General features: G+C 42.8%; 1 protein-coding gene across 2 annotated transcripts in view; it reads right to left on the reverse strand.

Annotated features, from left to right (window-relative positions):
• LCP1 (lymphocyte cytosolic protein 1) overlaps window positions 1–24,926 on the reverse strand; it is a 49,432-nt gene extending 24,506 nt beyond the window's left edge. Inside the window, exon 1 of one of the 2 annotated variants that reach the window (XM_027674350.1) lies at window positions 24,867–24,926. The gene's annotated coding sequence lies outside the window, so the exon portion shown is untranslated. Of the gene's footprint in view, window positions 1–6,419; window positions 6,638–24,866 lie in introns of those variants that run through there. The other variant, XM_027674349.1, reaches the window with a different exon arrangement.
• Window positions 24,927–26,273: the final 1,347 nt, after the last annotated feature.

Genomic DNA, 26,273 nt, shown 5'->3' on the forward strand with positions numbered 1-26,273 from the left:
TTAGCTATCAGCACAAATGAGATATTGAAGATCAGCAGCAGCTGGGAGGAAGGATCTTGAATTTGGTGTGATGGAAGATCAGTGAAAGAACTGAAGTTCCTTGGAGAGAATGAGGTGAAAATCAGCACATCCTTGGATGCTGAGACAGGATGCTGAGGAGAGGAAGACAGCTCTCCAGGTCAGAGCAAGAAAGACAGTGGAACTGCCAACAAGAAAGAAATGGAAGGTAATAAACATTCAGAAGAAAAATAAAACACTCCCTGAGGCACTCTGAGACTCAGATGGCTTCAGGACATCCAGATTACACACTGCCTGGAAGAGACACTTCCTTCTTGTTTGCCAAACAGCATAAACCCACTATTGCAAAAGCAAAAAGTAAAATTGTGCACATGTACTCTTTCCTCCTCAGAAGACTACTGAGTTACAGATCAATGTAAAAAAAAGGGAAAATGATCTCACCTAAGATGCTGAGAATTGTAACAAACTGATATCAAAAGAGCCTCTAACAAAGCACTCCCTTCCCTGCCATCATTTCCAAACTAATGTTATAGCCGTGCTGTAAAGCCTCCTTTTGTTTGACCTTGTCCTCAGAAGAACCTATGATCACACTGATGTTTTAAGAGATCTAATAACAAACTATTTTCAGACTGGAATATAAAGGAAGAGCTAAAATAATCCTAATACCTGAATGTTATTGCTAAATTGAAACACAGTGATATTGACGTTCTTTCATTTCTTTTCAATTTTGAAGCCATAGTCTGAGAAGCAGCCTGGTTATGCATTGCTTGGCAAAGTGTGCACCCACCATGCAATATAAATAATAAATGACAAAGCCATTATAACCTCAAGGTTTTCCAAGAGTTGTATTAAATAGTTACCTTGTTTCATATTTTCCTCCACTTCTCTGGTATTTAAGCTTTATTGCAAGCAAGGCAATGAAAACCTTGAAGATGTGAAATGGCACTTTACAGCTAGACATAAAGTTGTACCTTTTCCCAAAGCAAAAAAGCAAATTTCATGGGACAACATTACATTTCATGAACACATTTAGTCAGGAACAACTTAACTGAGAATTTGGTGCCAAGAAAGTTGAATTAACTACTAATATTTATGCACTTTATACTGTCAGGGCTTTGTTTTGTTAATGTACCCTAACTTTGTTAATTCTATGACAATCTCTCTAGCTGCTGGGAGTGACACAACACATGTTCCCTGTCATATATAAATTTCCCTGTTACTTCTGCTATCTTCTCTTCAAACTTGCTTATTTTTTTCTGAAAGTGATGAAATAAGAGGCACTCACTGTTGCAAAACACAGCTGTTAGAGTTGTGTAAGACTGCCTCCCTCCTCACACAAAACTCTGCCTTTTATTTTATCAGAGCTCACAGCTCTAGTTCCTTTTCTCTTTCTTGTCTCATCCACAAATCCAGTTTCCAATGGTCAGCTTTCTGTAAGGGTTGGGGAATACTTTCCTAGCTCTTGTCTGCATTAGACTTTCCCTCCTAGCTAATATCAAAGGGGCACCCCCAGCAATCCTCCCCCAACACACATCCTGCTCTGGATCATTCCACCAGCAGGCAGGATTAAGAGAAGGGGCCTCAGAATTGTGCAGAAATTCTTGTGATGTGAAGCATCCCATAGGCCAGAAAAATATAAGGGAAAAGGGAGTATCTTGATCTTATTCAATCTTCGTCCCATATTTATTGCACCATTGTGTACCTGCCCATTCCTGTTCACTCATCAGAATATCCCTGATAAGATATTCCTCCCCAGAAAAATTTCCCTCTACCTTTCTCTCACAAGGTACTACACATAAGTCCATATATTCATATGCATTTCTGTTCACAAAACATGTCTCAGCTGGTTTTCTACAGTGTGGAAGGGCTGAGGAAGAGACAAGAAAAGATTTTTGAGTTAGGCTCTCATATTTTTGTTCTGGAGAGAAGTTTTTGCCATTTTCGTTGGCACAAAAGGCTGAGAAAAAGAGAAATTACTCAGTGGATCTCATGTTGAAAGAAGAATCAATGCTACAACCACAGCAGTGTGGCCTAGAAGTTCCTCAATTTGAAGTTTCATCTTGTGCTTATCAGCAAAATCCTTCAACAAAAATGTAGCAAGCAAAGCCATCTTGTAGGCAGTCAGCCAAACAGGTTCTTTTGTATAATCCAGAATAGTTTATGTCCCAATTAAACTTCACAGTCTCAGAATATTTGCTATTATCATGCTTGTCTCTCATATATTTCTTATCTGTTGGTTTTCTTACAATTCTGATCAAAATAATGTGCTTACATCCCTGGTCTAGCAGGGCGATCCATAGTGCAGCCACAGCACAGTAGGACAGTAGGTTTAAAGCTAAATTTCCCAAGCCTTACAGCCGGTTTGAAGCTGCAAATGATTATTTGCAGCAATAGCTCTGGGATATCCAAGCATCTTAGACAAACGAACAGTGTCCTTTATTCTTGTTTGTCACAGCTTCCACGCAGATTGAGTGGACATTTTTTGTGATAGCTTTTTTTTCTGCTAATGATGTGAGATAAAAACTAAAATCCATATGTCTCTTCCTTGCCAGTGAGTTAGTCTCCAGCTAATCAGCTACCCGCCATGGCTGACAGTATCAGCAAATACCATCTGATTGTGAACCACATGTCAATTAGACACATTTGTTACACAACAACTTTGAAAATCATTTAAGCACAAACTGCAACATCTTCAAACATGTGTTGTTGCTCATTAAGAAAAGTTAATTTTTCAAGTTGTGCACTTAGAGGTATGACACTTTCCCTTCTTAAGTAGCTATAAATGAATAAAAGTATTTTATAAATTTCCTCAAAGATGCTGAGCTAAATTTTAAATCCTAAAGTCGACAGAAACATACTTGACTCAATTAGCAATGTGTGACTTGTATCACAGGACTTTCAATTTGGGTGGGATCTTCTGTTTAATCAGCATACAAAACACAGAGGAGTCTTTCTGAAGTTATGGCAAATACTTCCTCCCTGGTACATTATAAAGATTCACAATAAATTACAATATTTGCCTCAAAGGCTTTTTAAAAGATTGGTGTCTGCAACAGCAAATCTCACCATGTGTACAGGCACTGGAATTATTAAACTGTTGCACTTCACCTATTTTATTTTGTATACAATTTGAAAAAAAAACCACAGAGAAAAGACATTTATCACTGTTCAGAAAGCAACATGGTGATGTCCATGAGTTATTTTCCTAATGTTCCATTTTATAAAGGACCTTATTTGTCAATGTGATGCCTGAGTCCTAAATCAAACCCAGTCAACAGAGCTTAGGAGGGGAAAATCCACAGAGTTTGGAGAGAGATGGAGGTCTCTTTCCAGTGGTAGGGAAGGCTAATCCTTCAAGGAAATTAAAACATTGAGAAAGCAGAGCTGTGAAACTATAAGTACTCTCCTTATGTGTCTTTTATCTGTCATATGCATCCTAATAGGGAGACAGTATATATGTACATATTATTATTTAACAGAGTCTGTAGAATTTTTCTTAAAAAAATAAGATCCAGTATACTACATTTTTTGTTGGTCACTTATCTTTCTATCCCTTTACCAACACAAACTAGCTAGCTTTAAAGTGAAAACATTTTTCCACAGATAAAGGAATATTTTGATTTTCAAATGCTGTCCAGTTGTTTTTATTAATTTTATTCTCCAATGCTGGTTTTCAAACCAAGCCAAATTGACAAACAGCTTCAGTCGTTCAGCAGATGTCCCATTTGGTATGGAAAGTACTGCCCCGCCCAGTTTTATCTGCAGGGGCTGCTTTGGCTATGGGTGTGAGAAGCTACCTCACCACTGCCCCATCACAACTGGGGTGGCAGATGGGCACAAAACCCTGGACAGATAGATAAAATCTTCTCTTCCTATTCCTGAATACTGCAGTCTTATGGCGGGAGGTCAGGTCACAAAGTACTGACTCAGTCCCAGATGTCCTGTGGAAGCCTGATACAAGAAAAGGAGAAGAGGACCTGTGTTTCCAGCTCGTTTGCAGGAAAACAGTTCCTCTGTGCACGGAAAATATTTAAAAACATGTTCCAGCTGTAAAAAGGAGATTTTTAGATACAAACATATATTTGCATTTGACTTATTCCACATGGATTTATGAATTTGCTTCTGTCGCTCCCATGCCGGGAATTGTAGTCCGTCCTCAGCTCTGCAGGACACTTCACTGATTTCAGCAACGACCAGGCCCTTACACCCACAGAACCAGACCTGAAAATGGAGAGCATGTCCGAACATAGCCCCCCTTACCAGCTGTCCTGCTGCTTGGGCCCCCATCCTGCAATGGTGCCGTGTTGGGAGCTGTAATGTCTCTAAGTGTGCAACAGGGAACCGAAGAAGGACCTGGAGCACTGGGAGGCACAGTCCTCCTGAGCCCCCTTCCACTGAAGAATGATTTGGCTTTATGGCATGGTCACTGAGCCCTGCCACTGGGCTCTCATGCCTGTCACATGCCACTCTCCTCCCCGTGGACGCTGCCTCCATGTCCAGGACATCCCACTTGTTTCACTCAGGGGGAGGGATTTATTTCTTGTCCTACAGCTTTCCTTTGAAAACTGTAAAAATGCACAGAGCAACCAAAGCAGAGTTCCGTGTTTCATCTTGCAGCACCTAAATACTGTTTCAGATTTTTCCCTAAATATTTTTCATTTTCATAAATATTTTATGTTATGTATCAGCATTTCTCTGAAGTCTGCTGTTTTGCATGAAAGGGCTAAGAGTATGAAAATCAGCTACATTTCTCAATGCACTTTACTCGCCTGAACTCCCCCATCTCCTTACTTGCCCTTTACTCAAGCTCTTTCTAAAATTCTTTCGTACTTTATAAAAAACATATGGTGATGACTTCATGGTAGGTTTTCTGTCAGATTACTCTCCTTCATGCTACAGAGCTGCATTTTGAACTGCTCATGATTGAAATTGGAAGGGAACAGGATTAAAAAGTTTGGTAGCAAAATACAAGACAATGGAGTATGTGGCAGGTTCTGTGAGCAAGGGGGGAGAAGAAACACCACTAGATTTGTTTAGTAAAATGAGCTTCATATAGACTCTCAAACATTTTATAACCATAATAGTATTCAGTCCAAAGTGTTACTCAGTTTCAGTTGAAGAAGCAGATTCAAAACCAGTAATATAATGCATCCCTTTTTAGACCTATATAATGCATCCCTTTTTAGACCTATAGAGTAAGTGCTGTCTTCAGCTTCTGAGCTAAGTAAATCTGGAACTCATGGTCAGGATTGAAGCAGAAACTCCTGCTCTTGTTACCAGCAAGCAGCCGGGTACTTCCCACTCCCTTCTGACTCTAGCAACCCTTCCCAATGGAGTTTCCCACCATAGAGGGGGTTTCCACATCTCCTATCTACTCAGAAGAGCTTCCCCAGCTGCATCTCTGACCTTCTGCAGAACCTCTGTCCCCATCTCAGGAGGCCAAACTGCTCCTGTCACACAGCAGAAAGGTGATATATACTGGAGTTCCTCTACAGAAGAGGCTTCAGGGTGTGAATTGCTTTTATCAAGATGATCAAACAGCAACCTGCTGAGCTGCATTTTCTAGAGATCATCTTCAGAAAGACATCAGTCAGCCAACCTTGCCTTTGACTTTGGCTGTTATAGCAAAGACCTGAGGTCCCATTGGGTCAGCACACAAATCCATGTGCTGATGAAACCGCCATATGACAAAAACAGCAAGGCTACTGCTGTTACAGAGCAAAAAGTTATGCCTATAGACTGCTACTCACCACACTACCACCTAAAATATCTGTAGGCATATCCAAATCATAATCTGCAGCCTGAGCGGAAATCCCAGAGGTGACAAGGGACAAGCCTGACCAGCTTTAACAGTCAAGATCTTAAAAGGCAAATATAATGTTAGGACCGCTCCATATCACTGTTTTAAAAGCAGAAGTCCCTACTACAATCAGACTCCATAATGAATTAGTTTTATTTATCCTCTGGAAAATAAAATTACTTTTACAAAGCCTGATATAAATATCCTAACAGCCAGCAGATTACATTGTAAACATTATGAGCCAAAATGCATTATCTGTATGAATCCGTGTTTTTGATCACTGGAATTAGAATTACTTTCTTACAGGGATCTGCTCTGCAATCTAAGTAATAGTTTCTGACTTTATCATGCCCTGCCAAGTCAATGCCAAGTCAAAGACTACTATTCTATTCAGCCAAAAACCACTTTGCCCGATTAAATCCATCAAACACTTTCCTGAAGGTCAGTAGAAATGCCATGCACAAGACTACTGGAAAATGCTTCACGCTAATACAGAACATGCACTGTTTTTCATGGTGACCACAATTTCCTGTGCAGTTAAACTGCTCGTAAGCTCAGTGAGGGCAACTTGCCAAAAAACCAATAGATTCTGTGATCTTACCTCCTGGGCTAAGCAGTGGGTCCAAACTGCCAGAGCAACAAACACCTCAACAGCTGCAAATCCAACAGAAAAGGAAGAACTTCTTACAAAACCAAACTTCTTGTACAGTTGAGGAACTGCAAAGTCGTATGTCGAAATAGGTCACTGCGTGATCAGGAAATTCTTGCTTTTCTGCAGAGCAACTAGTCAATCCCAAGACTATGAGCCCAAGACTGAGTCTAGAGTGGGAAGTGGCTGGTGACAAAACATCATAGTGTCATAGATTTGTCTTTATAAGGAAATTTAGCAGTCTCTAACCTCATTACTCCTACCATAGGTCCACTGGCGTGTACCACTTCCTCTCAGTTCTGTTCTCACTCACTAAGACATGCATGTGTGCACACGCACACAAAATGCTGATAAAAGCAGCCGTGGTTGAAATGTGTAACAGCAAGGTCTGCAGTCCCACCTCATGCTCAAGGCAGGGCTGGCTGCAAAGCCAGGCTGGGGTCCCTGGGACAGTGTCATCAGGGATGGAAACTCTTCAACATCTCTGGGCAACCTCTGCCAAAGTTTGACTGTCCTCACTGTGAAAACTTTTTTTCCATGCGTGTAGTTGGAATTTCCTTTGATGCAACTTGTGGTCTTTCATTCTCAGTGTGCAATGCTGACAAAAGGCTGGCTCCATCTTCTCTATAACCTCTGATTAGGTAGGTGTAGACACCAAGAAGAACCCTCAGCCCTCTGCTCTCCAGGCTGAACAAGTTGAGCCCTTTCTGCCTCTTCTCTGATTTGTTGTGCTCCAGCCCAGGACCATCCTGCTGTCTCTCTACAGTTTGTCCAAGCCTTTATTGAACAAGAGAGCCTTAAAAGGACACGGCACGCCTCACACGACCTTGTGACTGACACAGATTTCAAGGACAGGTTTCCCAGCTACACTGAGGGTCAAGCGTAAAAGTGCTTGATAGGTGCAAATACAAACTGTCTTTCAACCCTGATGATGAAGCATTGCAGAAGCCTTAACGGATCTGAAAATACATCATCAAGTGAGGAAAGTTGTTCATCAATCCCATAGGATTTTAAGAAATGCCCTGCCTTAATAGCAAAATTCTTGTCACTTTCCACAGGCTTAAGAATCATCCTTCAGCTTTTTTAGCAACTTCTGTTCTGACTTTTACCTCTGAAAAGAGGCAGCTGAAAAAACTACCAAACTGAATGTCTTTAATGAAAAAACTGTCATGCACAATTCCTTAGACCAGCTGGAACCATCAGCTATATGCTAACATAGAAAGAGCTTCAGGAAAACCTTCTCACAAAAAAATCTCCATAGTTGAGATCCACCCTTGAAGCACATATACATTTGCTGTATTCAGAAATACACTGAAACATGTTCCAGGCATTTTTGATTACTTACTTCTATTAGAAAAATACCTCCGCTATGGTATTTAATTATTTGATAGCCTGTGCCACAGCTCCTTTTCTTTGTTTTCTAGGATATTTTACACCAGCTTGATGGTTTGCCCCAACATTTTTCTTACAGACCTTATCCAAATCCTTAATTATTTCTGTTGGTCTCCATGACATCCTATTAAATGCTGCAATACCTTTTCTGAGATAGAAAAGAGAGCACCAAAGGGATGTATGCCTTAAATCTTACATCTTACTTGCACAGGAAAACTAGGGGTGGGTGTTTCCTTAACAGAGATGTTTGCTTAACACCCTTAACATCCTCTCCTGAGTTATTACAGCTTATGCAGAAGGTAGGTGAGCAACTCAGATTTTCCACCGTACTGTATGGTATTTTATATTCATATCAACTAGACTGAGCTCAGTACTGTGTCATCAGCACTGATTCATAGCAGCACATACCAATAGGCACCAGCTGTGGTAACGAAGTGCTCAAACAAGCTTAGAAATACAAGGACAGCAGGGATATGATGGATTTATAAGGCCAACATAAAAAAAAGATTTTGATCTATTTACCATGTGAACCATGAATCCCTTTCTCTGCCTCATTTTGAGACCTACTGGAATGTCACTGTGTACACCTAATAATGCTGTGTCACTAAATATTATTAACTTAAGTAGTCTTCAGTCCCAGCTGAAGTCCTGTCATGACAATACACTATTTAAACTCTGCACTGTTCATCCTTGAAGCTTGACACAAGTAATTATTTTATTGGGCAGCGTTGAAATACATTTAAGTGGTATGGTGCAATAGTTGACATCTACCTGCACCTGGTTAACTTGTACCTGTGTGATGGTTGTTTGTGGTACCGCTGACGATGTATGATTCTATGACAATGATCTCTCCAAAGTAATTTCTTAAACAGGGCAGGATACTGCAGGCTATCACTATAGTATTGATTTCCTAGAAGTGTGTTGAATTGTAACTCTTCAATATAAATAGCTTGTATTTTGCCATAAAGTATGCTTGTGGTTAAGAACAGGCTAGCTGGTATTAAGACAGGATGTATTGTGATACTGAGTTAACTGTCCATTACTGTCCTACATTAGAAAAACAGTACACTTGACCTACAGTGTAAGCTTCAGTCTTAGGGCCAAAAATACCACTGCAGCTACTTTGAGATTTACTTGTATGAAAAGTAAAACAGTTAAAAGAGAGGTATTCCTCCAGTTACAGAAAAAGACATTAGAAAAAGACATCTAAGATGATTGTCTAAAATTTAAGTATCATAAATTAACATGCACTGTGTCCAATCACTTGCAGAGAGAGGACTATAATTATAAACAGACCATTCCCCTGAGCCACAGCTAAACAGGTCAAAACCAACCCTTTCCCCTCTGTTGTCACCACTAAAATACTTCAAAAGCCTTGGCTCTTATTGTCCCTGTGCCTGAAAGACTTTTCTTTCCACGTACCTTTTGAAGCCCTGACACACTCATGCTGCTGCCCATGTAATGCAGCCATGCTTCACTGCAGATCAGCCAGACCGTGTCACCACAGGCTTCAAACTCTTCCACAACTTTTCTCCTCCTCTCCTCTATCTCTGAGTCAGCCCTGCAGCTTTGAGTGGCAGAGGTCTTTCAGTCCCACCTCCTCACCTGCCAATGGGCTCTAATCTTCCTCCACTTCATCCCTCGGTGCCTTGGGGAGCCTTGGGAAGGGCGGCAACTGCCCGTGTTCTCCTGTCATCAAACTTGGATATTTCTTAGCAAGGTAAGTGACAACCCGAGACCCCTGGTGGCCTAGTGGTTAGCGTGCAGGACTTTCACTGCTGCGACCACGGGTTCGATTCCCCGGTCTCCTGGCCTGATGGAGGTCGTTAGCCCTGTGTGGCCATCCATCTATGAGAAGGACACTCTAAACAAACCTACGTCCTGAGGACCTCACTGCCATTGTCCAAGCTTGCTTGGCCCCGGCAGATGAACCTTAGGATTAAAGGGTGGGCTCAGTTCAGCGCAGGCTGTGTCTCACCTAAAAAATCCATTGCGCAGGCTGGAAAGGTAAAAAGACCTTTCCCCAAATCTTCGTTCGCGAAGATGGGCCATTATTATTAAGTGACAACCCAAAAAGCATGCAGGACCCACTGATCCCACTTCCACCAATGAATGGGAATTACATTTGAAGGATCTGGGGCATCTGCCTAAGGAGAGGTATAGCAGCTTGATCTTACTTGACAGCATTGTGTTCTGGCAGCCCTGAGGGGCTTGTAGGGGATCCCCAAGTGAGAAGGGAGTTTGGGTCTTCTGTAGATGAGCAGTTTCCTTATGGGAACTGGGGAAGCATATTCCTGTGGTGGCCTTTTCTGGCACAACCACCTCTTGGCTCTCACATTTTTAACTGCCCACTGCAACCTCCCAAGCCCTTTGCCTTCCTGCAGGCTGCTTCTGCTTCATGAAATGAGTTTCTCCAAAAGCCATTACTTTGCAAAATCACATTCATATAATGCAACATCTTCCTTGCCACTGCAGATATAGTCACAGGTTGTAGACATTTCCTCAATCCAAGAACATACACTGGATGGGAAAAGCCTGGTAAGGAGCAGAGCAGGCACTGCATTACAGATCTTCCAAGCTGACAATGGAAGACTCTTGTGGACTTTGCAAAGTGTCTTTGTTTTAATGACAGCACAATTTTAAATGAACCCTTTGAGGGGAACATCATGGTCAATGAAAAACTAGGGCAAATCAAAATTAATGGAAATAATTTAAAAGTGATCTTGTTTAAACAAATAATACCTTACCCTTATATAAGAAGTAGAGAGGACTCAATCTAATTCCCACTACATTTTGACGCCATTTGAATTGCACCTTTATTTTGTGTGACCCTGTCCTTGTTTCTGTTAAAGGCAGTGACGCTTCTTGGAGCCACATGATTTAGGTACTGAAATGCCTCTGAACATGGACTCTGAGAATTCAAATGCTGTTAAAAGGTAAATGAATCTTTGCAAAGCAGGAGTCATTACTCTGATGGCATGTACTCAGGTAAAAGTTGGTAATTTGACCACCGCTGGGACTATTTTAGCAATGTACCCTGAAATACCACCTGTGATCTCTGCAGGAGAGAGGATACTAAAGATTTCAGACTTTGCAAAATGCATGTGAAAATAAGACCTTTTACACTTCCTTCCCGCATTACATCTGCTGGAGAAAGCCTAGAGAATGCAAGGAATGCTTGGAGATCCCATTGAACCTGTCACAACATGGATACTGGTGTCTGTTGGGGATAGAATCATGATATCATGAAATCATATATGTGAATGAATCATGAATTGGTGCGACAAGAGCATCTCACTCTTTGTCTAAATATGTTCATGCAGGAAGCAGTGGGGCAGACATACCCCTGCCAGGACTTCACCTCCAACTGGAGTCTGCCACCGTACTCTCCCTCTTTAAGAAATGTGGTCCTCCGACCCCCTTGCAGCCACCACACTCCATGCCAGGACTCACCAACTCCCTGCCCCCACATTCCCCGTGGCACTCTGCACAGCTGCTGTGTGGAGAGGAGGAGAGAGAAGGTAGGGTGTAGGCTGATGGCTCATGCCTAAAGGTGTGAATGCAGGGAAACCTCTGCCACGCAGCAACTACAGCAGCCTCAAGCATGAATCAGCAACAAGACATTTGTACTTGGGCAGGGAAGGACATCTAGGCTTGTATACTGGCACAGCTGGAGGTAGAAGAATGTAGGAAGAAGTTCTGTCATACTGAAAAGCATATTTTTGGTGGGGTAATTCTCAGAAGCAGAAGCCCTCCAAACCTCATTCCCTTCCCTGGATCTGGGCACAGGAACAAACCCTAATGTCCTGTTAAACCTAGGCTGGGAGACTGGTTTATGATTTTACGTGCTTGCGCAGCTTTCAGTTTCCAAACCCTAAACCCTGAAACCTGTCTTAGAGACTTCTAAAGAAATCTTTCTTTCAGTTTCACTACAATCTGTCTTATTTGTGAATCAAGATGAGCCACAAAGATCAAATAAGCTGTGAGTAGGCTGCTTTGACAAAGCAAAGCAAAAGACCACTCCTAATGAGGGGATACAACCTGCAATCAACCCAGAAAGATTTGCACTCCCCAAAACTTGTGTGCAGGGGGCTTTGAAAGAAGAGTGCCCACTGGCAGAGGAGGAGACAGGGCAACAATTGATTGCTGGTCTTGGAGCAGGTCGTTCCCTCAGCAAAAGAAGCCAAATATCCCTGTGAAACCAAATACAGACAGCTCTGAGGCCGGGGATGAACTTTGAGCTGTCAGACCAAATTCCCCAAGTAATTTGTTTCGAAGAGATCTCCTGCACTGAAGCAACTGAGTGGGTCTGGAAGTTCTCCTTATGGCTCAATCTCAGGCCCTCACAGAGAGCTTAGCCTTATTTAAAAGTCAGAAGAAACAAGATTAATTTCCTGCAAGCAGTCTGAACTTTGAAGGAGAGGCATTTAAGCAAGTGAAAAATTGAAATAACAGGGAGAAAAAAAACCCTGTAAAATGAAAGCAATGATAAATAAATAACAGGAAAGTGTACACCCCACTTTGAATTTAATAGGCTACAACCAGCCATGAATTATTGATCAAAACCATCCATTTGCTGCAATGGGGAGTACTAGTGAAATATTAATGACAGTGCATGAGCTAATCTTAGGTTTTACTTGGTGGGAAAGTGACAAGAAGAAGTTGGAGAAGCCTGGCCACTGTTAACCCCCAGATCTGGCTGCAGTGGGAGAAGGGCGCACGCCCCTGGCTCTCCCAGGAAAGCATGCAAATCACACATCTCCAGCAGAGAATGGCAGTGACTCCCCTAGCTGAAAAGCCTGTTACCAGACAGATATGGGTCTACAAGTGTCACTCACAGAGGCAGTTGCAACAATACTGGCTATCCTGTTTCTGGAGTTTTTTTGAACTCCCAAAAAACCAGAGTCTTCGTTACACCCTGACTGATCCCAGAATGTGTTTCCTAGTTGTCCTGTATTTCTTTCAGGAAATACTTCATCTTTGGGATGGAAGGAAAAGTATCAAAACATGACTTTGGTGGGTCAGCTGGGCAGAGGCTTACAGGAGTAAAAAGCATGGAGAAACAGATGGAAAAAAACCCTTTTCTTTTTAGTTATACTTATATGTCACTTATTGTTGCAAAACTGGGAGGAAACAAAGTACTGATTTTCGAGAATATGGATCTGGCAGGAGCTGTTTCATGGTTAACCAACTTTCTCATACACTTTCAGCCTCAATCTCACTCCGTTTTTGGTGAATGAACAGTAGGTGGCTTTGACACAGTAGACAAACAGGCTTCCCCAGGCCCCTCCCCGGCTGCTACATGGGCACAGGGCTCCACAGAACACCCAGGGGCAAAGATAGAGCTGTTCTGCTGAGAGCCCAGGCGCTGCCTGTCCACTGCCAGAATTTCAAGTACCTGTCTTCTGCTGCAAACCACGGCAGGAAAAAAAACTGCTTATATAAATGAAACTGCTCTCCTGAAACACAGGCAGCTTTTTGCCAAGAAAAGAATAATTCAATTTCCTTTGGATACAGATGAAAATTTGCACACAAATACCTGTAGGACTGATCAAAATGTTATGTGCACATAGGCTCACTTGCATATGTGCCTTCTTAAATACTCTTTCATTATGTTTTGATTTTATATGGTTTTAAGTGTTGGGAATTTTAGTAGGCTGTCTGCTCTGCTTTTAGCTGTTTTCTTTTATTTTTCCACTCAGATTTTTTAAAATCTGTATTCTTATATCTCTTCCTCTTTGTTTGGCATGCTTCCCTTTATTGTCTCATTTTCCCTTTGCACATTTTCTTTTTTTCTTCTTTCTCCATCTACCTCTTGTAATTTCCTCACTCCCTTACTCCTACCTTAGCAGTTTCTGCTTGGTTGCTCTCAAGCACTGAAGCCAGTGTTCTTCATAATATGTCTACAGGTATTTAGCTCAAAATCCCCACTTCTGTTTTGCAGCCTCTCTTGTGCATTTTTCAAGTCTGGGGATAAATGGGCCAAAATTTTGCACAAAAACTGCTGCTCAGAAACCCTTACAAGCAGTTATTAGTTCCCTGTCAGGAGGAGAAGTTTGCATCCCCCAGGAGGAACTTTCTGAGTTTCTACAGCACACCTGAAAAAAAATATTTCCCCCCACACCGCCACAGTGACGGGGGGGAGGGTTCCAGCCTTGCCATGGTTGTGTTTGCAGAGCCAGTCCTGCGTCTGGAACTGTTTCATGGGGACTTGTCACCTTCCTGCAAGTGAAGGATGAAAGCCAGCACTAGGTTGTCTGTGCTCTGTGGTGGGTGTCAGCCTTTCGCTCAGAAGGAACATGTCCTGCATCAACTGAAGCTGTAGAAAAACAAAAAACAAATTGCATGGGTTTTCTTTGGTGTTAGACATTAGTATGGAGATCAAACGCAGGAGGCATCTCTCTACAGCTACCTGAAAGGAGGTTGTAGCCAGGTTAGGGTGAATCTCTTCTCCCAAGTAACAAGTGGAAATGACCTCAGGTTGTGCCAGGAGAGGTTTAGATTGGATGTTAGGCAAAATTTCTACCACCAAAGGGTTGTCAAGCACTGGAACAGGCTGCTCAGGGAAGTGTTTGAGACACCATCCCTGGAGGTATTTAAAATGTATAGATGTGGTGCTTTGTGACGTGGTTTAGCGGTGAACTTGACAGTGCTTGGTTTACTGAAGCTGTGCCAAGGGCAACACACAAGCACGCAGGGAGCCTGCGGCTGGGATTGCCCCAGTGGGCTAGTGCCTGCCCTGTGCAGCAGGGGGGAAGAGGGAAAGCAGGTGCTCCATGGACAGGAAGCAGATGTAATCAGACCAGCTTTCCAAATAGCTGAAAGCCACTCATGGAAGCATATTCTCTGCTTTGGTGTCCTCTGTATGCCCCGTTCAGGTTAACTGAGGTTGCACAGAGGAGGGATAGGCATGAGGATTAACATCTGAGCAGTAGGATTTCTTGGTGTACTGTCAGTATGAGATGATTTCCTTCTGCAGCTCCAATTCTCCACAGTGCTGGTGGCATTTTGCATGCTCCATGGATGCGAGGGCTGAGCCAAAGAGGCTGCATTGTACATCCTCTGTAGATCTCCACAGGCAAAAGTACCTACACATCCACCCGGGGGCTGCCAGTCCCATTCTGCTGGGCATGCTCCCACTGAAGCACCTGGCAAGCGCTGCCATGGGCAATATGTACAGACTGGCTATGGAGTCCATCCCAAAACTTGGGACCAGGTACACTAAGCTATGCTGCTGCTCAAGGATGAAAATGGCCTCAGTTACCATGAAGTGCTGGCTGGAAACCATCCTCCCTGGCATATCAAGTTTGCATAGAGGAATGTGTAATGTAGCCAAGAATTTTTTTTCCCAGAATGTTCCTGGATGTTCAGCTTTTTTTGCTTCACATCTTTGTGTCTTCTTTTTTCCTAAGTCTGGCTTCTACAAAAGTTCCTGGACCCTCCAGGCACTGTGGTTCCAGGAATTGAAGAAAGACAGAGGAGAAGAAAGTAAGTTTCCCCAAAGGTCTTGCACTCTGACAGACGTCAGAGAGAGAAGTAAGAGAAACCAGACATAAGAGACAGACAGAAAGATGGTTTGCTCTACCACCGTAATTCAGAGAGTTGCAAAGGTGGGGGAGAAGAAAGGAGCATCCTCAGTTTTTTTTTCAATCCCCTTTGCTAGCCAGGGTTGAAGGTCAGGCACACAGGAGAAGTGAAATGAGACTGAAATAAAAGATTAGCACAAACCATCAAATAGCTCAAGGGAAAGAGGGTTCAGTGTCAGAGTGGCAGGAACAGTCTGCCTACTGCTTAAACTTGCTTTTGCTCATTTAATGCTCCTTCAGGCATTTCTACGTCTTTTCCCACATGGTGAGTTATGGGCTTCACATGAGCAGCAATGAGTGTCTGACATGACAGTAACTCTACATCCTTTTCTAAGTATTACTGTGGAAAGTATCTAAGTTTCAGGTTTAATTAAATATGTTCTTCAGCTCTTCACAGCACTATATATTACATGACTGAGTAGTGTGCAATGAAATACCCATTTTCGCTGTTAGAAACACTGGGCAGACAAACTACAGAAGAGCCAGGCAAAGATCTCACGCTGAACAAAATCCCACCGATTGGCCTGGTTCCTCTCCCTCCTATGCACATGAGCTGCTCCTGCAACTGCATCAGGAGGAGAAAGAAAAACTGTGGGGTGGCTCTGATGGCCTGCAACAATCCCCTACAAACCAGTCTTCTCCTGATTCCTTTCTCAGAGAAATAAGACCCACCATGCTCCTGTATAGCACACAAACACTGCAATGCGCTCCCAACTGCACCATGCAGAATCTGGCTTGCAAATCATATTTCAACAAAGGTTCACAAGTGCCTTTGCTAAGAGTAGATTTAGTTCATCCTGTTTACATTTCCACAGTAGTTTCAGCTGTATGTTGTAATCTCTGTTTCCTCCATTGCTGAAGAGCTCTTAACTTTCATTTTAAAAGTAAGTGCACTTCCCTTTCTGTGAGATTTCAGCACTGTGGGCTTTCTCTGCTTAAAGCCCAGGGACACCTTTGGCAAGTGCATTTCTGGCCATGGCACATGAGGACAGCTGGCATATAAACCAGGGTGCTATTGTTACTCTATGCCTAGGGGTTTGTTCCAGCAATGAGTGCAAGAGATGTTGACTTATGAATGAGAAAGAAATTGCTGTGCATTTCCTAAGATCCCATGCACTAGCTGCTCTGCATCCTCCTCACAAAACTTTGTGGTCTCCCTTCCTTCGCAGCACACACTGCATTCTTAAACCACAACTTTTACTGAAGGACATATTTTCAGCAGGTCTTCCTACCTGCCCCTGAAAAATGTCAGAATTTAAGCAAAGGCTGTATTATTTTGGCATGCATCAAAAGTAGTGTTGATGGAGGTGATGTTCCCCCTCTACTCTATTGTTATGAGACCCCACCTGGAGTGCTGCATCCAGCTTTGGAGCTGGGACGCCAATATAAGAAGGACATGAACCTGCAGGAACAAATCCGGAGGAGGGTAATGAAGATGATCAGAGGGCTGAAGCACCTCTCCTACTAAGACAGACTGAGAGAGTTGGAGTTGTTTAGCCTGGAGAAGAGAAGGCTCCAGGGAGACCTTCTAGCAGCTGTCCAGCATCTAAAGGGGCCTACAAGAGAGTTAGAAAATTTTCACAAGGGCATGCTTTAAGCTGAAAGATGACAAGTTTAGATTAGATATTAGGAAGAAAGTAATTACTGTGTGGGTGGTCAGGCACTGCAACAGGTTGCCCAGAGAAGTTGTGGATGCCCCATTCCTGGAAGTGTTCAAGAGCAGTTTGAATGGCGCTTTGAGCAACCTGGTCTAGTGGAAGGTGTCCCTGCCTATGGCAGGGGGGTTGGAACTAGATGATCTTTAAATGTCCCTTCCCACCCAAACCATTCCATGATTCTGTCCATAATTTCTGTGACAACACCATTGCATGGATTCTGTGCACCTGGGCCAACGCAAGAGTGCCCTCAAATCCTACAGCAAGAAAGTTTCTGAGAGGAAGGATAAGAGGATAAATACATGGCAGATACATGGTGGTCACAGCCTAAAGGGATACCTCTCTTGCAGCTACTAGGATTTTTGGTTACCATTGGTGCATAAACCCATTTAACTCTGTGCATGGATGCAATGAAGGCAGAGTACTGCAGAAATTCTGTGATTCTGAGAAATAATTGAGTCTATTTAAAGAAGTCTAGCACAACCAAGCTGCTGCTGACTAATGCATTCTACTTCTCTTTTTTTAAAAAAAAAAGAAAAAGGACATATATATAACATATTTGTCTGAAAGAGCTCTCCCACAGTCTGAAATAGTGGTCTAATCATTGGACGGTTGTTCCTCTTCTGACCTTCTGCTTGTCTATGTGGGACACGTAATTCTGAAAGTAGATGTTGATGAAGACTGGACATTGGGATGCAAATAAGAACTGCAAGTTGGGCATTTACAGCTTTGCTGCAAGGGCAGCCAATAGTGGTTATGTGAAAACCAGTGTAAAACACCAGTCCTTATCTAAGGGATGCTTCTGAATATGCTTGAAAAATTGTTTTCTCACCTATGTATGTAGCATTCACACAAAATTACTGGGGCTCACTGGTATATCACAGCATTAAGACTGCACTGCCTTTCTAACAGAATGAATGCCCAAAATGAAAAGAAGGAAGGGCAAGGGTGTTATTTGTTTTTTAAAAATTTATTAATACTAACAAATATTTTGATTCCCTCTGATACTAGAAACCAGATGTAAAAAAGTGTCAGTTACCCTGTTACTTACAGGAGATTGGAGGTGGATCTAAAGAATCTCTGGTAAGGACATTTTCCCTCTCTGATTGACTACAAATCTCTTTCTCATTTTCTGGGAAGTATCTCTCCTTTGGTATCTCTTTTATGACCTAGCAATCTCTTTTTGAGGCAAACAGACAATACAAGAACTGTGTTTGCAATATAAGAATAAAGAAACTGATTACTGCCCCATTGTGTTAAATATTTACAATTGTCAAGAAGTAAAATGTGCAAAATAATATTTTTTCTTAGAGGACTTTTTTTATTTATTTGGCCCAAATGTCCTGTGCATACTGACAACACATCCAATACTACCCAAAACCCAGCAACTTTTGCAAATATCAGGCTTCCTACTGACATGCATATTCGAAGACAGCTTCTCTTTAAAGAGTTTATGGTTGATGATAGTTCTGAGACACACTCTTCATGAGCATGGGAGACCTTCAGTGGCTGACAACCATGCCTCATCAGGAAGGGAGTAGTATGGTGTTTCTTTTTCTTCCCCATTGTCCCCTGGCACCATCTATCCATGCGATTCTATGTTATTACTGCACCACTTCATAGGCAGCAGATGCCCCCAGGCTTATCAATTGATGGCACCTTAGGTATCCCTCACCAGGCAAAGGGGAGCCTGTTCCCACACTCAGAGATGATTTCTTTACAGGGGCAACCCCATCAGCCACCTTGACAAGACATTTGGCTTTGGGTACCTGGTGAGTGGGATGCTTTCCTCTGATTCTTGGCCTTTTAAGCAAGAGGAGCTCATCCAAGCTAGGAGTTATTCTGCCTAGCCTTACCACAGAGCAGTTAGTAAAGGCCCCTCCTGATGAGCTGGGTCCAAGAGAAGAGCTGTTAGGAGAAAGTAAGGGTTTTTTTTAAGAATGCTAAACTCTTTCGTTTTAATTCATAGGCAAAAATAAATGCACTGATGCTGCTCATTGTGTGTCCCTGTTCATGCTTCCTGTGTTAATCACAGTTCTGACTGACTTTGCTCATTAAAGCCAAGCTGATCAAGTCACTAACATGCAAATGACCTCACTGTGCCAGAAAATGTAATTCAAGCTATTTCTGCTTATTTTGTGGTCCTTTGCTGTTTTTTCTAACTCCAAGCAGAACTAGGTGAAATCTGAGATTCTAGAATGTCTGGATTTCTTAAACTGCATAATCTGAAATCTAAGTTCTACTTTGAAAACTCTGACCTGGATATAGAGGTGAAAACACTGAAGAGTGAAATCATGACGCTCACATGTATGTAGAGGCAGCAAACATATGGGGAGGGCAAGAAGAGAAAAATCACTTCTTTACCGGATGTCAGGCAAGCAAGAATTGTACAGGAAATAACAGGGCAAAAGTGCTAGAAAAGTTTGCTGACAGTTGGTACAGATGCTTTTGAATTTAAAAGTAGGGTAAAAGATGTATAGTTAGAGATTTTGATTTATGGCATAAATTATTTATTTTCTTGTAAGTGCAAAGAAGCATTTGTCTGTAAGATACACTGAAATCTCATTTCTGGAGTTCTTCCCATAAGCAAAAGAAAAATTACATTAGCAACTTCCTAGAGTTAATCATTCAGGAACTTTTCTGTATAAAAATCAGAGAATGTTCTCGTGTTTCTTCAATTAATCATGAAACAAAGAAGTTGCTTCCAAAGATACTATTTTTAGGTATGTTTTCAGTGATTCCATTTGAGACTTCTGCTTCAGAGCAGACACTGGGGTTTGTTTCCTTGTTAATTAACATGATGACCATATAAAACTATTAAAAAAAAAAGACAGTAACTGGCTTTTTTTTGGATTTTTTTCCCACTCAATTCCTCTCTTACTCAGTACACTGGCTCTCTTTTACCAGTACACACAAGACAATGAAACTTTTTTGTTTTATTTTTTTGCCCTGAGAGGGATAGGCAATTCAATCCCAATGTGGCAATAAGCATTTCTAAAAAGTTAACAGAACTGCTTTCATTTCAATATTAGGCAATAAAACAGCATGGTGACAAGACCTACAATGAGGGAAAAAAATCCACTATGATAAGAAATATGGCTATTTCTGTCTAGAGGAACAAAAACATTTTGTAAAGTACCCAGTTCTCTGAAACAAATAATTTTTACTGCTGCATTTACAGTGCTTTATCTTTGGGGAAATCAGTTCCAGAACTATGCTGACCTCCTTTTCCAGAAGCTTTTGGACTTTCTGATTTAAGTGTGATGTAAATGGCATGTGCTGCCACACTGTTGTCCCAAATACACTTTGACACTACAGTTTTAACCATGCTTTTCCAAGTTGTGTTACACAGTTTAAATAGACTGTGTATATGTTGGTTGGATGGGAACTCTGAAGTTCACCTACCCAAATCTCATATTCAGTGGGTTACATTAAAATTCAATGCTATGAGGAAGGAAACTTTCCTGGTGTAAAAGCACACTTAGCTCATGTGTATGAGTGTTCCCAGCTAAACCAGTCCACTTTCTGCAGGAAAAGGGCTTGCAAGAGCAAAATTAAATGCATTGACCTTCTTCTGAGATTTTCTTTAATGAAAAAAGCCTGTAAAACAACTTTGGTGGCTTCCTGAAACAGCAGTAGTCAAGGGCACACATTCACAATCTACTTAAAGGTCTACTAGCACTAAAATATCACAATAGGAAAGGAAGAGTAAATTTGAAGGTTCAGTAATGAAAACTAACAAAATTACACTATTTTTAAACTAGGGAAATATGTTAAGCATTTATTCAGAGTAAAATCCTAGGAAAAAGAAGCATAAGGATGATCACAATATAAACAGATGAAATATGACTAGAGTAGATTAAAAAACAAATCAGGCTTATTCAAAATGCTGATTAAGTGGGCTGTTTTCTTCCCATAAGAAATAAAAGGACTAGTGGTCTTCCTGTGAGAAGGAAATGAACGCACTGAAAATACTAAGGTTCAGGTCACTAGGTAAAGGAGAAAGGAAATGAGAAAGCCTACAGACTGCGGACATTTACATGGGGAGTATTCCCCTCCCTAACACTGAACATCCAACTCAGACTTTTAAGCCTGCATGCAGTGGGACCAACTTCATGGGTCTTGAGAGATGTCTGAGTCAGAGGCTCTGCTCACAGGCAGCACGGGGAGAGTCTGAAAAAAACAAAATACTGAGAGAAAAGAAGTAGATATTTTCTTTGCAGAGTCCATGATCAATTTAGAAACCTATCCCTCAAGTTCAACTTATAATACTATTACCAATTTGTGAATCTTCCAGTTGTGTGCTCCCTATGTTGACAATACTAAAGGTCAGTAGGAGGACTAGCAGCATTTCTTCCTCATGAAATTCGTTCCATTTGGTAACCCACACTGTTACAACTGGTACTTATTTCATCCATTACTCAAAACTGAAATGTGGATTCTCTAATAACAAGGAAGAGACTATAATTTCTGATGAATTATTGTATTTTCCTGAGAAAAACCTGCAGGTTATCTGTAAAATATATAAATACCTACATAAATAAATAAGTCTGGTTATGTAGTAATACACGTTACATACGTGCATGCAAAGAGCAAAAGACATTTGGCTCTGATTTCCTCCCTCTGATCTCCCAGCATGTGCTCTCACAAAACCCTGTCCATGGTTCCTCACTGCACCTTTCTCTGATTTTGAATGGATGATCAGAGGGTATGAGTTTTCTGAGAGCTTATTCTTTAGCAAGGGCTACCTGAAGTGTGAGTTGCACATGGGAAAATTCAGGAATTGCAGGTCTGTCAATAGAGATGATGATGGGATGTGAGGGAGAAAGCATTAGCAGTGTGGAAGCAGTGCATGATGTGGTAAAGGAAGTCTCATCTGAGTTTCATCTTGTTTTCTAACTCAGGAATAAGATGTATAGCATACTCCATTGTTGGACTGCCACTACTGCTGACCTTCTCACTCATAATTAGTATATCTTAACCATTGTTAAAGGAATAGAGGTGATAATTTTGGAAGCAGCTGATGGAAGCATCATCCCACCAGTAACCCGAAACAGATCTCTGATGGAGATCAGTGGCAGACACTGCTGGGGACCTGGGCCACAGACTCTCCCATGCATCTTGTCACACCATCCAGCTGTCCTCATGGTCCCTGTCATCACAGTGGTAAGGGTCTGGAAGAGATAATGGAAAATGGCTCCTTTCCCACCAGGTAAAACTCACACAAGCCCTTTGAGTGAGTTTTAAGCTCTTGTAATTGTCTTTTATGCTGAAACAAAAAAAGACAGGCCTTGATCTTGCAAACACAAAGGCCATCTTATTCCTCTCACCTGAAAAAAAGAAAAAAACCCAATCCCACTGCAGCTTGCAAAACTTTTGCCAGAAATACCTATAAGAGGAAAATTTCATCCTCCTTGTAAAATACAGAATGGAAAACTTCCTCAGGAGAGGAAGCCTAAGTCACACTCTTGTATTCGATAAGCAGAATTTTCAGTCTGGGATCCACATACTCCCTTAGCTCTGGCCCATACAGACACTCAGACACAGCTGCAGAGCCAGGAGTCAGCACTGCAGGAAAGGCTTCCCCTTCTGTCCCTGACAGTGGGTACCAGGCAGGACTTGGCTGAGCCCGAGCCCAAACCCAAACCTGATCGAGCCCAAGCCCAGACCTGGCCAAGCCTAAGCTCAAGGACCATTATCTGCTGTACCTGGGCTGACCCAATGTCCCACCTACCAAATGCTTGGCTTCCTGCATGTTGGTGAAACTAATAACCCTGCTTGAGTCACTGCTCTGGTGAAGGAAAATTTAAAATTAGGCAAGGGTTTGTCAGATTTTCCCTACTGCCAGTCATAACATTCTACATATATCTCCAAGGGAATTCTGCAACCCAGTATTTCGCTGCCAATGGCAGGAACACATACAAAACATTTCAGCAGGAAGATTCTGGTATCCTGTGGGTATCCTCCTAGCCTTCCTCAGGGTGTCATCTTCACTGCATACGCCTACGTATGACCAAGGGACTCAGGAGTGTGTCTGGGCTCCCAGGTTTGGACGCTCACCCTGGCTGTACCCTAACTCCAAACGCAAAGGTAAGCACGAACACCCCCATTCCACCTCCCACAGACGGGCAGTAAGGTGTCCTGCCAGCCCTGAGCACCACGCAGTGACCATTACAAAGATGGTGACACCAGTGGTCCTGCCCAAAAGAACTCGCAGCCTAACGGGGGAGAGCTGCAGTTCCACGTGGTAAACACGTGACATGTATTTGTTTGCTGTGACATTTTGCTTTGAATCTCGCACCGCTAAGCACAAAAGCCAATGATAAAATAAATCACTCGGACACAGTATTGATTCTTGAATGATGATTACATAAAAAAAAAAGTAAATGCTTCGGTGTGTTACATAAATAATTCCCCTCTGGCATCTATTATGCATGTTGCGACCATACCTTTAATTTCATTTACGCAGCTTTTTTTGAGGAAAGACATCTAAATTTTTGCCTCAGCCTATTCCACTCACTTTATACAGTGAAGTACATGCAAAGGAAGGGGAGAAGCAGAGAAAAGAGAGGGAAATTGATTGCTGCCAGCCTGGTAGGGAAACGTTAACCTTGCAGGCTGGAGACAAACAGCAGAGTCATCTGCAACATGCAAACCAGCTTCTTCATTTCCATAGTGAGGCAAAGGAAATGCCCTTCAGAAATTTGCAAAACTACTGCAGTTATAAAAAAGTTGTCTTTAGTGGGATCCTGTGTACAAAAACTAATTTAAAAATAAATACTAGGACTAAATGTATCAGCTAAGCAGTTTCTGACAGAGAAAACTATTCTGGGTGGTTAGTGTTCATGTAACACAGATGCAGACTACTCATCAGTCCCTAAAGGCAACCTCAAGAGAACATTTTCAGCTATCAGAGATGCTAAAACTGCCTCCACTTCAGTATCCCGCCCTCTCCAGTCCCTCTCCTATCCTATATTTCTGTCATGGTCAAAAGACTTTTTATCCAGACAAGATTTCTATCACACTTGATCAAACGGGGCTTGTTCGAATCAGGACTGTGGTGTTGGGCCTATTTCTCAAAGTAATTATATTTCCGAGGTTAATTTGAAGAGGTTTGGCGCAGCTCGACCCAGTTTGCACGAAGAAACACCAGCTTTACATCTACTATCCCATCCAGTACAGCCAGCGGCACTGCTGCGGAAGGGCAGAGCTTGAAACCAGGAGCAGGGAGCACCGCGCCCACCCCTCCGATCCTGTCCGCTTCCCGAGCACGGCTCCGCACCCGCACCCGCGTTCTCAGTCACGCACCGCAACCCGCTCCCCGTGCCATCCCCGGCTGGACCGCCGCCGGCACTCCTGCACCGCTCCCTGCAGCGGAAAGAGTCACCGCCGGGATTCCCACACTGCTCCCCCCGGTCCCGCACAGCGAAAGGTCACTGCCGGCACTCCGGCACGGCTCCCCTCGGTCCCGCAGGGAGAAGGCTCACTGCCGGGATTCCCGCACCGCTCCCCCCTGTCCCGCAGCGGAGACAGTCACCCTGGATGCCTCGCCGGGCGTCCGCTCTCCCCGGGCCCTCCCTGGCGGGCGACGGGGGATCAGTTTAATTGTGACTTTAATTTTAATCTTTTTTCCGTAAGCATCGAGTGGAAAATAATAATAACAACAATAACAATAATAATAACAACAATAACAGTAATAATGATGATGATAAACCCACCATCATAATTTCCTCCACCTATCAATGACAATTACAGAGAATAGTTACCAGCGAGGAGCGGCGCAGCAACAGGCGATGCCGGCAGCGGGGGGTGGGCGCGCTCCCGCTGCCGCAGCCCCTCCGCCCGCTCCCACCGGCGCCGCCGCCTGTGCCCCGTCCGTCCCCCCTGTGGGCACGCCCCAGGACACGCCCCTCCACCGGGAGTCTTGTGGTACGCTGGACAGTCACTGTATTGCTCAATAAAATACAAAATTTAAGGGTACCTCTGTAACGAGTTCTGCTTTAAGCAGAAACACAGAACAGATGCTTCTTCCCCAGCAGCGTTAACGTGGTTTTGATACTGTGCAGCAGAAAGTTCCTGATATTTGGCCACGGTTAGAGTAGAATACAACTTTACCCAGGTTCCTTTGGATCCACATCTGAAGTCTCTCTGTGCCACTGTCCCTCTTCATGATATATTTGTTGTGAATCGGTTCCCACTCCCACTCCCCTGCCTTCAGACCCTGACTTTGGTCTTCTTGCAAAGCAAGGAGAATTGGCAGGGTTCATCACAGACACATCCTTCCTTTGCTCCTGTATCCTTCACCAGGCTGAATTTCCTCACTACTAGTTTTCTTCTTCCCTTCTGCAGCACTGATAAGTCTTGCTGGCTCAACTGTCTGGAGCCTTGAACTAGATTACACCTACAGCAGTGACTACAGCCATATTTTTGTGGCCACAGCCTTTATTCTTCTGTGTTCTGCTTTCATTTTTATTTTTTTCTAGAAACTCACCAAATATAATGGTCAATTTTATCTCATGAGAAAATTGTGTTCCCTCTCCCTTTGACTTGCTTTTATCCTCCTTTCTGTCTCTTGTAGCCTGTACAACTCTACTTTTCTTCACTTCCAGAAGCACTAGGGTTTCTCGTCTGTGTGGCATTTGCTCCACTCCCCCCACTGAGACTCCTGCTTTTCTTCTTATCAGTCCTGCTCATCTCCATAACTTCAGGTCTCCTCTTATGCTTTCACCACCTTCTCTGTCTGTGAGTCAATCCAACATGCTGTGTATATCACTATGAGGAATTCTTTCACTCCACTTCCACCCTAGGCCTTCATTTCTTTCCAATCTGTTCTTCTGCCAGGAATTTTGCAGGCACTGGTCCTCAAGGCACTGATAATTTCTTCTTAACCAAGTCTGTGAACATTTCTCTACATCTTTGATCTGTCAGCCAGTTTCAATAGAGGTTACCTATAAATGGAGAAAACAAGAAGACTTACCTTTAAATGTGTGCCCTAATCAGGTGTGTACTCTCTGTCTTGTTTTTTATTGATGTTGGAAGGAGGCCCAGGGGTTGCCCAGAAAGGTTGTGGTGTCTCCACCTCTGGGTATAGCTCTGATCAATCTGCTCAGACCTCATAGTCAACCCTGCTGTGAGCAGGAGGTTGGACTAGACACATCCTGGGGTATCTTCCA

Source organism: Neopelma chrysocephalum, unplaced genomic scaffold, assembly GCF_003984885.1.
Source record: "Neopelma chrysocephalum unplaced genomic scaffold, ASM398488v2 Primary Assembly neopelma1_25, whole genome shotgun sequence".
Lineage (NCBI taxonomy): Eukaryota > Metazoa > Chordata > Aves > Passeriformes > Pipridae > Neopelma > Neopelma chrysocephalum.